Here is a 13,299-nt window from a genome sequence, read left to right as displayed (position 1 = left end):
ATTTGGTCAGCAGCCGCCACTGCGTACCCACTATCAAAAATGAGGTCAACACACGCCTCATGCGCTTTCCCTCCGTCTCGTTGTTGTCCGTTCTTGCGTTAGTTGCTCTGCTTGGTGGCTGGAACTCCCTCTCGTAATTGCGAGCAGCAGTTTCTTTGTGAACTTCGCAGTAATTGTGCAGAACAAAGCAAGCGTAGATCACAGTAGGCAGGTCCTCTGTGTTGTTTATGTTCATAGCTCTCCGGAGCATTGCAAAGTGCGCCTTCAGACGTCCGAACAAACACTCGATCACCATGCGTCGGTGCGTCTACTGCGCATGGGCGTTGGGCGTGAACGGCTCCGTATCCGGCTCACGCAGTTTACATGCCACCGTTCCAAGGGACTTTTGAAAACGAAAACCCCCTTTGAGCGTTGCTGCTAGGAAAACGAAAATGCCAGCTAAAACGGCGTTGCCTTTTAGCTTGGACATGCAAACGAAATAATTCGAAAATGAAACGTTGTTGTTTTCCTTTAGTGTAACCAAGGCCTCAGATAGGAGCCTGAAGACGAGGTACTCAAGCACACCACTGACACAGTTCTGGTGTGATGTGGAGAAGGAGAATCCTGAATTGGGGAAACATACCCTGAATGAACTGTTGCCCTTTGGATCCACATACAGGTGACATTCTCCGCCATGACCCACATCAAAACTAAACACAGAAACAGACTCAACTTGGAGAATAACCTGGTCACAGCTGTTGCAACAATCTCCCCCAGACTCACAAAAGTGATGAGTGAGAAACAGGCTCAAGTGTCACATTAATTGGTGAGTTTGAGCCTTACTTTTTTTTTTAAGTCTATAAACAATTATAATTATAATTGATATGATTAGTTCTGATTGAATGATTGAAGTGTCACATTAATTGGGGAGATTGAATCTTGCTTTTTTATAAAAAGCTGTAATTAAATTAAAGATATATAGACTATTAATTATATACATGATACATGTATTGTGAAATAGATTTAGCGTGTTTCTGTGAACTGCTGCGGTCAGGCAAGCGCTACCGGAGTCTGATGGCCAGTACAGAGAGACTCAGAAGGAGGAGAAGGAGCTCCTATCCGGCCATCAGGGTGCTCAATGACTCCATGTAACAACTAGGGCTGTCCCCGACTAAGGATTTGGATGGTCGACTATGATTGGCCAAAATTTGCTGTTAGTCGACTATTGGTTGACAAAAAAAAGTATAATATTAAAAAAATATATAATATTATTACATAGCGTTTTCACATTCGCCGAAATGCTTGCTTGTGATTGGTCAATAGCGCGTGTCAGAGGTCCGATATTACCCGATAACGGACCTCTGTGGAACAATAATGACCGCTGTGCGCAGCTGTTCGCAATCAAGCCCACTGACATCAGTGCAATCAGACACTGCCGGCTGCTGGGGAAGCTGCCAGCGATGACAGGGCGGAGCAACGAGCAGAGCCAGAACCAGTGTTGCGAGTCGATGTAAAATGAATTAGGTATATTGTTAGTAAGTTAGCCATGTAATAAGCGGGATAATGTATAGCTATACTCGATCATTGTCGCAAAATAATTTACCTTCACTGACGTTTAAAACACCTCGCCGAGGCGGCTCGGTATTTTAAATTCTGTGTCGGTCAATTATTTTGCGACAATGACCTCGTAGCTATACATTATACCTTACATAATTTATCATTCCATTTGGGCTGTGGGGGGTGCTTAATGTCTGAAGGTGTCGACTGAAGGCTTCTCTGTCCTCTGCAAAAGCATGCAATTGGTCCACTGATGGATACATCTTGATATTTGTCTATAGTCTAGTGTGTTCATTAGATGGGTGAAATCCTCTTTCAGTGCCTCTGTGCCTGTTTTCGTAGGCAGTTAGCCTCTGGTATGCGTGCCATTAGCGTTAGCCACGCTTCTAGGCCTCTTTTCTTTTGGAAAGAATGATAAAAATATATATATATTCGACTAAGAGGTTGGCAGTCAACTACGGCTCCTTTCGACCGATTAGTCGACTAATCGACTAATAAGGGTCAGCCCTAGTAACAACCCATCATCTACACTCATTGCACACACATCCACATGCACACACTCACTTTTAAACAAACACTCACCTTATTAACACTCACTTTAGACACTTTAATCTATTTATAAAAGAGATTTGCACTACATTCATACTTCATTTGCATTTGCACCTTACCTTAAAGTTTTGTACCTCATTGTCTGCATTTGTACCTCACTGTTTACTCATTTTTACTCACTGTACTTAGATTGTACTTAGGCTGTACTTTAGATTGTATATTGTATTGTATATTGTATATTCCTCTTTTACTTACTTTTTTAATAACTTTTTTTACTGTATGAAGCACACTCTCAGGGGCTCATACAGAACCAAGCATTTCACCATAAAGTACATGTATTTTATTGTGACAACTAATCCACTAACAAACTTGAACTTGAACTTGTTTTGGAGACAGAGATTTCTCCCTTTTGTTTATCACCATCGTGTGCGTGTTCATTCAGCTACTCTAATTAAAGGCGTAGTGCTTCATTCGAAAATCAACATCTGTTTCTCGTCATCTCTGTTCTGCACTGCACCTGGTTCCAACACACCTACCAAACCATAACATAAAGGACATAAAATCATAATGGAATTGTAATAATAAAAAAAAACTCCCACTAGGCAGTGTTAATTTTGTCAACGAAAATAATTACTAAATATGGTCATCAACGAAGCTTTTTCCCCAGACGACAACGAGACGTGACGTCACGTTAATGTAGATCATGTGACACTAACGTGACTAAATTATTTATGCATTATAGTTGACTACATCTGAGGACACAAAAATTTACTTTACAAAAACCATGACGAATTCTCTCTTAATTTATGTTGACTAAAACAAGATGAGACAAAATAATTATAACTTTTAGAATAATTCACGTTATTATTTCAGCATTTCCCATTTCCATTTCCGGCTAATTGATAGGCTCTGCACCATTTATGGCCCACTAAAAGCCAAGCTATGCGAGGCAAAAAACCGCATCCCAGGTCTCTCTTGACTACAGCTTATACCAATAACCATGAACGGAATCTGCTACTCTCTCAACACTTCTGTGGCAGCCGAAGAGTTCTACCAAAAGGACATAGCATTTAAGACGACGGAAGCTAAAGAGGATGGCTAGGCTTCGAGAAGAGCTAATAGCCTGGAACCTATATCCCAGACACAGGCTTGCTTTCCCCATAGATACTCCTTCATCTGTGTACACCCACTACTATCAACATTACACATGGATACAACAAGGACAAGACCACGTTCACTTAAAAAGGTAATGTTTGTATGAAAAGAAAAGACACAGATGAGTACTAACACAGTGAGATGGACCCTAGTATACGTTGTTAATGAATCCATTTAGCGCTTGAAGTGCACTAAAACATCGTAATGACTTTTTATTTTTCATATAATGTTGGGTACATGCTCAGTAGAGTTAGAACGCTCTCAGTCTTAGGGGCTGTGATATTTTGTTACCACACTTTATGCACATAGAAGTGCGGTGGCAGGTTCGCTAAGCTAATGTTGTTAGCCGAATGCTCTGATTTAAGTTTAAAGTGACGTCTGCGATCTACGGTTGTACTCGACGGACAAAAGGGAATGTGTGTGTGACGTGTGTGAAATTTGTACAGTAGGTCCCAGTGAGAATTGCAATCAGTGTGTACTGTGTATTTACACTATCCTAATGTTGCTTTGTTGCAGTGGAGGTTTCTCTATGACAACACGTGAAATACAAATTCACTCATAATTCATAATTATTATTAATTTACATATACCTATATATATATATATATTTTATTTTTTTTATTTTTTTTTTATTATAAATGTTTTCCTCTGTAAAAAGAAATGCCAGTGAATTTTTTTTTCTTAAAAAATTGCCAAAATTGACAGCTCTGAGCAGGCCTGCACTGCAGTATTGCCTGCAGTAATTATTCGTGCAGAATATCTGCACAGGTTGACCCATTGTTAAATAAATAATAAATAATAGCCAATCAAAATAGGCTATTAATGTCATCTAAGCACGGTCTGTGCAGTTAAACTCTTGCCATTGAATGGAGGATTTAATGATTGACAGCCCTTGACATCCAATACACGGAGGTTGAATGATTGGCAGCCTTGCAAATCCAATCAGAGTATGGCTCCTACGTCTGCAGCTCTGTAGCTACACAGCTGTTTCTCCCTTCGCGGGATTGATTGATTGAAAATTGTATTAACAGAGCACTGAGAGCAGCCACGTTCGAAACCTCTATATTAGTGTATCTAACATTTAGCACTTTAATAGCAACTTATTTTTCACAGCGGGACATTTACTGAGGACCAGCACAACACACCTGTGGATATTATGATTTAACAAGTCTATCTGTCCAGGAGGATGACTTATTGCAGGTATAAGCAGGCAGCCTAGCAGTTTCTAGCTTGGAATGCTAATAACTACTAATGTTATCACGCTAGCTTGGATGCTAACTAAGTCAAGTCAAGAGTCAAGAGTTTTATTCGTCACGGCATACAAGTATACAATGAAATGCGGGTGGTCTTGCCCGCAACGCTGTGCAATAGTGGTACAACATATAATAGAATCCAATAAAAAACATTGTGCAATAACAGGTAACAGGTAACATGGTGTGACATCTCGATATCTGTACATAGTTATTTACAGAGCATATAGGACATGCTAGGTAGCTTTGGTTGTGCAATACACTGTTACTGTTGCTATACTAGTTTAAAGTGGCCTTTCCTTTTGGCAATAAGTGTGGATGTGTGCGGCATGAGTGTGTGCCCGCTCATGTTAAAGTGTTTAAGCTTTAACATGGCTTTTGTCATGGTTCATGGTGAGCTGTTTGTGTTATAACGAGACAGCAAATTAATTAATGAATGAGAACTTTATTTGGGTGAATCGCTTGGGTGACTGTCTGAGTGACCACCTGTCGGGAGTCGGAGTCCCGAAAATGGAACGTGTGTCACGCATCAACAGAACAGACAGCATCCTCACGCAAATGAAGGATCGATTAGATCACAAAAGACTGCTGTTTGATGATATATATATATATTTTTTTTTATCTCAGTTGTTGTAAAACGAAAGCCTGCAGTGCTTAGCCTGGACCAGCCGAAGTGTAGTAGTTTAACTTCACTCGGGAGACAAAAGCCAAACATCAATTTGATGCAACAAGCTGGCTCGCGATCCTATATTGTTTACATTTACCATGGGATTAATGCACGCGGCTCGAGTCGGACTCGTCACATGGAGAAGCTGCACTATTCAACGATAGATGAGATCGATCGAGATACCGTCTTTATGGGTAAGTGTCTTGGCTTTAGAATGTCAGTTTGTGTAACGTTACTGTAACTGAATTGAAACCGCATCATAACTCCTACATCGACCATGTCACTTTTCAAAAGGCATGAATGAATGAAAACTTTATTTAACAGATTGCAGAATGGGTACAATATACAGTACGGCTCAATACACATAATTATTAAGGAGATGCAGACCAGATAAAGACTTTCGTCTTGTTTACATCAGGGTCCCCCATTTTCAATTCATAGTGAAATGTATCTTGTGTTATTAGGAGCCCTGCTAAAGTTGGTAGCTAACGTTATATTGATAATGTTTCAATATTATCAGGTTGATATTATTAGGTTGATAATGGTGTCAGTGTTTCAGATAGCAAGGTGGAGATCTTTGTTAACTAGTAGAGCTTTGGTTGAGAGAGATTACAGTGCTGTCTCTTAAAACTCATAAACAAGTATTGAGCAAGACGAGTTAGTCTGTTGTGTTGTGTGTATTGTATGGGAGGGATAATGATGACTGTGTGTAACTAGGAGGTATATGAGGACTGTGTGTATGTGGCACTGAATTGATGTAAACAAGACTAAAGTCTTTCTCTGGTCTGCATCCCCTTAACAATTGTGTGTATTGAGCCGTACTGTATTGTACCCATTCTGCAATCTGTTAACTTTCATTCATCATTCATTCATTCATTCATTCATTCATTCATTCATTCATTCATTCATTCATTCATTCATTCATTCATTCATTCATGTGTAGAAAGAAGAACTATAACATTCTCATTATCAAAGACCACAGTCTTAAACGCACACACAAAAGATACATGGACTATTGTTATTGGACACAAGCCACACACATGGACCCTGCACTGCACCATAATACACCTGTGATTATAGTATACTTGTTATTACACACACACACACACACACACACACACACTCTCTCTCTCTCTCATTCAGTTATGTTGTGTTAATATAAACCCGCCGTGGTCTCTCTCTGTCTCTCTCTCTCATTCAGTTCTGTTGTGTTAATATAAACCCGCCGTGGTCTCTCTCTGTCTCTGTCTCTCTCATTCATTCATTCATTCATTGTCCTTGTGTTACATAAAACCCATCTGTGGCCTCGTGCAGAGGAAGGTGGTAAATACATGTTAGATATTCCAATGTACAGTTTTGCATACCATTGACTCAGAATGGTCTGTGTTATTTAAATCGTCACAGCAGTATAGTTTGTTTATACTTCAGTATGACAAGTATGATATTTAAACATGGTCCCCAAAATGAATGGAAGCAAATGAGAAGCCTGACACCTGGGAGGAATGGGGGTGTTGCAGCGTTGGGGATGTTTAAAAAATATAATTTAATATATAATATAATATAATAATTTGTGCTTCACCTAAAAATTTGGTCAGCAGCCTCCACTGCTTTGTTGGTTAAAGAAAATAATTGATTTAAATTGCTTATATTATAAGCAATTTAAATCAGAATATGTTCCATTCCATGTCTGACTATTTCTGAATCTATTGACCATTTCAAGGACTGTTTGGTTAATATTGGGCTTCTAGCCTTCTACTGAACTTATTGTGAATCAGCTGATAGGGTTTTGGCTAGACTATACTTAATAAATAGAATTGCATTATTTACAATATAAAAATATAAAATGCCTTTTTTTCATTAGCGAAAACTAGACAAAAATCATCAGTTTTCTGCGACTAAATCTAGACAAAAACAAAAAGACAAAATCGAGACTAACACTGACTAAGACTAAAATGCTCAGACCTGTAGTTGACTAAAACGATCAATAGAGCAGGGCTCTACGCTAACCTTTTTCCCAAGGAGCACATGTGCTCCTAAATGAGAAAATTTAGGAGCACACAAAGAAATTTAGGAGCACCCAAAAATATTTAGGAGCACAGTGAAAATATTTCAAGTACGTTTTTTTTTTTTTCAAAAATAAATGTATATTTGTACTGTGCGTGCATGTGTGTAAATTAGCTCTTGCTACAACCCTGCATGTTTACATTTTGTACTTGATGTTCATTAACATGTGCTGTCCCTATCAAATAAACTATTAAATCAAACTACTGCTACAAAAGGTTCAGTCACTTAACTTTAGATTTTGCCCCTTTTATGCATACAATGCTTATGTTTTGGCTGTGTTGCTCTTCTAGAAAAATAATCCTTTCAGGGTTGCCTATTGAAATACTGTACACCTCCAGTACAGAAACATTGTTTATGAGTTTGCGTGTCAGGTAGACCATTGATTGACAGTCGAGTCTGCCAATTACATCACACCGCTTGCACTCCGGCCGTCCGGCGCTGCAGCTGGACCCTATTGCCCATCTCTGCTGTTGATAACGCTAGCCAAGTTATTATACACACAGATACACAGTGGGCCAGTGACTTTGGTGTAGGGGTGTAACAATGCATCGATCCTAAGGGGGAAATTCAACTGCATCGATTTGAAAATGTTAGAATAGATTATCGCAATTTTAATGTGTACACGTTATGTTATTGTCATGTCCGTTACAGCCAACACACCGACATACGCTACTGCATCAACGTTATGATTAACAAAGCAAGGCATTCGTTTTGTTGCATTATATATTGCAACGTTATATTACTATTGCTATCGATAAATCTAGGTGTTCTAAAATCTATTGCTATTGGTAAGAGAGAGACTATAATAAGTTAGTGACTCGGAAAACGAGAGCCCTGATCGCAATGGGAGTCGGGGGTGGTAATGTGTACTTTTGCGTACTTTGGGGCACGCCTCACATATCGGCATGTAACTCGAGAACCGCTGAACGGATTTTGTCACCTGAAAGGGCAATCGACGAAGGGGAGCTCCAGTAGCTCACCACGTACCGCGAGCGCTATTTCGGCGCCGTGGACAACCGTGCTCGTCACGGATCTGGGGTTTAGCGAGTTCGAATCCCGGACTGCAGCCGTGCCTTTCCCAGAGTGTCTTCCCCCCCATCTGAACCCTTTCAGCCTGTTTCTGTCGGTCATCCTTGACCAGAATAAATGTGATAAACACATAAAAGAGCCAGGGGAATGGCCAAAGTTTAAAAAAAAAAGAAAGGGCAATCGACAGGCAACAAATAGGGCTTTAATTATATCTATATATTGTATTAAAAGAAATGCACACCCGAGCCACTAGAGGTCGGCAAAGAATCGTCCACATGTGGGCCCTTGGATGTTAAGAGGTTAATGTTTAAAAAGAAATTGTAGCCAAGAGTAAAGACCATAACCCTATCAAAAACAGTAGTCAAAGTGTATATTTTCATTTTTACCGATGTTTTATACGATTTATCGGAAATACGAATTTATCGGAAAATGCTAATTGTTGTGAAGGATCAGATTAAACCGAATATGTATATTTATTTATATATATATATTTAATTGTATTTGTATATCGTTTGATATCCCCTGTATATTCCTTGTACAATATGCATTGAATATCCCCGTTTCTACTAAACAGCCCATAATAGTTTCATTCTACCATTGGACGAGAACCTGGCGCCAGGTTGCCATACCCCTAGGTTCAAGTTCAATCGTGCCGCCTAACATGTCGAGGCAACCCCCGGTTCCGCGCAGTAATATGCCGGGCGAAATACGTGTGGTACTATTTGTTCATAGCGCATATATATATGGCGCTCGTAAAGTAGAACTTTCTTTTAGTCCAGTTCTTTACCCTCCAACAGAGTGACAGACGCAAAAGCCTCCCCACGAAGCACGTGCGGTGTAGTAGGGCCTACTTGGCCCAGAATAGGCATTGAGATATCGTGTAGATTAATAGTTGAATGGTCATAGTTTGGCACCATACCGTCGAGTTGGACGTATTCTATTAAGCTAATAATAGTCTATTTATGTATGGTGCATCGTTCGGTTCGAGTTCTACAGTTATCAGTACCCCCATCGTTCCTGACGTTATCTGGACGCTTATCCAGGCTGGTCAGACCCCTAGTGGTGATTGCATCCGAGGAGCTCCGGGTCAAGTGCGACTGGACCTGTATATTGGATTACTCTACCCGACGACGGCGAGCCTTCCACGGCTCTTGGATTATGCTTTATGTGCTTTGGTTATTCCATGGATAAAGGCCAACACTGTCGAGTGTTGGAATTACCCCCCGGAGAGGACTACAGGTGAGGCGGCGCTCTACACGTGAGGTCGCACCACGTCTCTCCGTTGTGGACCGGCAGATACCGTTCCACAGAGGGTCCAGCTGTATTCGTCTGCGGCCCGAGGTTCTGTGGGCACTGGGTCTAAGACTTTGGATTCTCCCAAGACACCGTCGGCCAGATGGGATACCGCCAGCGACTTCTCTAACCCCCCCCTCCTACTGTCTTACAACCAGCGGGACCCCCCCCCCCCTTAGTGTATCCAGTTATAATCATTTAAGTACTATCGCTATCGTTTCCTAAATATTCCAGGTTGTATACTTACTCCCTGCGCAACCAGAGATTGGACATTCAATGTTGATTTACCTACGAATACTCATTTGCCATAAAAGTGTATACTCAACATTTCAAATCATAAATGTAATTAAGTGAATGTTGTATACACCCTTTGCTGTATTAAATATTCGATTTGGTCCATTTGTGTTGGTTCGTTTCATCAGGTGGGAAAGTGTTCATCATACTTATATCTTGTACTGGGTGGCCAGAAGTTAAAGTACATGAGGTAGTGGTATTAAATATCATATCTAACAATACAGTCAGGGAATTGTACCCCTCAGCTACAATTGGTCCTTCGAGCCGGATGGTAACTAGTGTAATATTAATATAGTATTATTAATATCGAAATGGCCTATGATGAACACTCCACGAAACGATCCTCCTAACCTAGAACGCCCGCGGCGCAGACGACAGACACCTCAGTACTTAGAGGCTTACACTGTCAGTCAACTACCTAGCCTTCGACAAACGGTAAACGTGGTAAAAGTAGAAAGTAAAATTATGTCTGACCTTAACGACCAGGTTTCCCCGACCACAGAGGCCCTAGTAGGTCCTAATGTAACAGACCAAGCCCACGGTGGGGACCAGGAGGGGATTGACATGCCTTTACCCCCAGCCACTACTAAAGAAGTAGTCCCCGACACGCCCCGGGAAGAAGATAGCCCTACAGAGAGGGAACTCTGCACGGAAGAAGAAGAGGAGAGCGCCGAGGAACTAGAGCTCCAGGACTCCCCAACGAGTACCCCCAGGAGCGGTTCACGCAGGAGCGGCTCACCTCCACTACCGCCTTCCCCCAGCGAAGCGGAGAGGATACTACAACAGGCGTTCCTCGTCAGCCTGACAGCCTCTACCGAACGCGATCGGCTCCAAGCACAGACGCTTAGCGAGCGCGAACGTCTCCAAGCCCAGGCGACCAGCGAGCGCGAACACCTCCAAGCACAGCAACGGAGCGAAGAACAGCGCACAAGTCTGGAGATGAGACGCTTCCAGATGGAAGAGAATATGGCAAGAGACCGGGCCGACGCCCAGCGCGCCGCTGCCGGTGCCCAAAGAGACGCAGAGCGCGACAGACTACAAGCGCAACTGATAGAGCAGCTGATCAAAAGGACAACTCCCTCTCCCTACGCCAGGGGCTCAAGGAACTCGTCGAGACAGCAGTCAAGAGCAGCGTCACCGCAACGAGCAAGCGACCCTGAACTTGACCAACAGACCGAGTCTAGACCCCCCGCAGACCCCCTTCCCATACCGGTCCAAGCGAGACCCAGCTACAAGGAAGGAGCGGCCTACACTGCGGAGAAGCTAAATAAACGATTACAAGATCTGGAAGATTTGATAGAAGAAGAAGAGGGAGAAGAGGAGAACCAAGCCCGACGACAGCACAGTACTCCACCGGACCAGGAGGTCCCATACAGTCCAGGCTATACCCCCACAGCTGCGCTACAGACCCCCGACTCTATTTACGGGTGAGCACGACGCACGACCAGCCCCGAGGAACAGTACCTGGACCAGCGGGCCATGGTACCCTGCCAGTACCGGCCCACAGCGAGGCGCAAGAGGGGACTCGCCCAGGAGGTCTCTCCCCCAACGCTCGCCGATGTATTCGCCATCCACGGCGTCATACAACGCCACGCCGTCAATCCCAGACTTTGCCTATGAGAGTCGAGCACAGTACACGGAGCTCCGGATGTGCTTAGAGACAATGATGGTGGATGTCGTTGATGAACGCCACAAGTATGCAATATTATTGAAGCACCTGAAAGTACCGCGAGCGCACAATATAGCGCTAGCCTATGCTACCTCCTCGACCCCATACACAGCGGCCCTTGCAGCGCTGGATCAAAGATATGGACGTATATGGGATTACGTAATCCAGGAGATAAGGCATATTGACCGCCTACCCCCAGCCACAGACAATCGCTCACTGGACGACCTGTCAATCAAAGTGCAGTCCCTGGTGGGGATGCTGGGAGCTCAACGGGAGAAGGGCAGGCCAACTCTAACGTTGAGAGGATTTTGGAGAAGCTGCCACCCGCAAGACAGGAGCGCTTTCGGCGGCAGAGGGACTACAGAGATCCCGACGGCCCCGAGCCATCCCTCCTTGATCTGGCCGACTTCGTGGCGAGAGAGGTCAGCAGCTTACGACTGGACACCTTCGGGCAGAGCACGCCAAGCTCCAGAGAGGGACCCAGGAGAATAAGTGATGGAAGAAGATCGGTGACTGTCATGCACCAATCAGAGTCAGTACCGAGCAGTAAGAGTCACCGCACCCCCTCGAGAAAGGAGAAGTGGAAGATAGCGTGTCCCTACTGTGAGAAAGAACACTGGCTGTCACAATGTGACTCATTCATAAAGATGAATGCAGAAGAAGTGAGCCAATGGATAAAGTCCAACCGGCGCTGTTATCGATGTGCGCGGCCCCACATGGCAGCCGAATGCCGCCTAAAGAAAAGGTGCAGCCGGTGCGATGGAGCCCATCTAGATATACTACACGATAGTAACGGAAGACGGCCTATACCTGCACCACGGAGCGGCACCAAGGCAAGTGTCATGTACATTGACCCCGCCAGCAGCAACGGAGCTCAAGTGCTCTTAAAGGTAGTCCGTGTGACATTGAGCTACCAGGATAAAGTCATGGACACTTACGCCGTCCTTGATGACGGGTCAGAGAAGACCCTTCTGCTCGCCTCCGCTGCGACTCAACTGGGACTGCGGGGGAGCAAGAACGAAATGACGATTCGGACAATAAGAAGAGATTTAAAGACGATAAAGGGCGAGAATGTCTCCTTCACTATCGCAGCCAACGGGCAGCCAGAGCGACGGTACAAGATCACAAATGCTTTCACCAGCCAAGAAATAGGACTCTCGCAGTACACCTACCCTGTCACCAAGTTGATGGATAAATATGTGCACCTGCGCCAATTACCTATCCCGCTCATAAACGGCGCTACACCGACCATGTTGATAGGCTCCGACCATGCAGAACTCATAGTCCCGATTGACCGGGTCCATACAGGTCCCCGAGGCTGTCCTGCAGCCGTCGAGACCCGCCTAGGATGGACATTACAAGGCCCCCTCGCTAAATCTCTCAACCGAACCGCAGCCACTAGCTGCTTCCACTCCCGAACGACAGAAGAAGACACCACTCTCCTGCAGCATGTCGAGAGGCTATGGACCCTAGAGACAATGCCCTTTAAGAACGAAAAGAAAGACATTCGCTCTAAAGAAGACATTTTACGCCATCCACCTACTCGAGCAGGGGACAAAGAGAGTCACAGTCGGCGGAGTGATGAGATACGCAACTCCACTCCTGAGGCGAGAGGGAATGCCCCCCTTTCACGCAAAGAAAGACGCCACGGAGCGCTATCTACTGAACACAGAGCGGCGCCTAGCCAAAGACCCCGCTCAACAGAGTGTGTACCGAGCTGAGATTGAGAAGCTAATCACAGCGGGACACGTAACAAAGATTGACATTAAAGAGGCCGATCAGACGACCGAATC

The sequence above is a fragment of the Notolepis coatsorum genome (genome assembly GCF_963971535.1).
Source record: "Notolepis coatsorum genome assembly, chromosome: 10".
Lineage (NCBI taxonomy): Eukaryota > Metazoa > Chordata > Actinopteri > Aulopiformes > Paralepididae > Notolepis > Notolepis coatsorum.
This window is presented reverse-complemented; position numbering follows the sequence as displayed.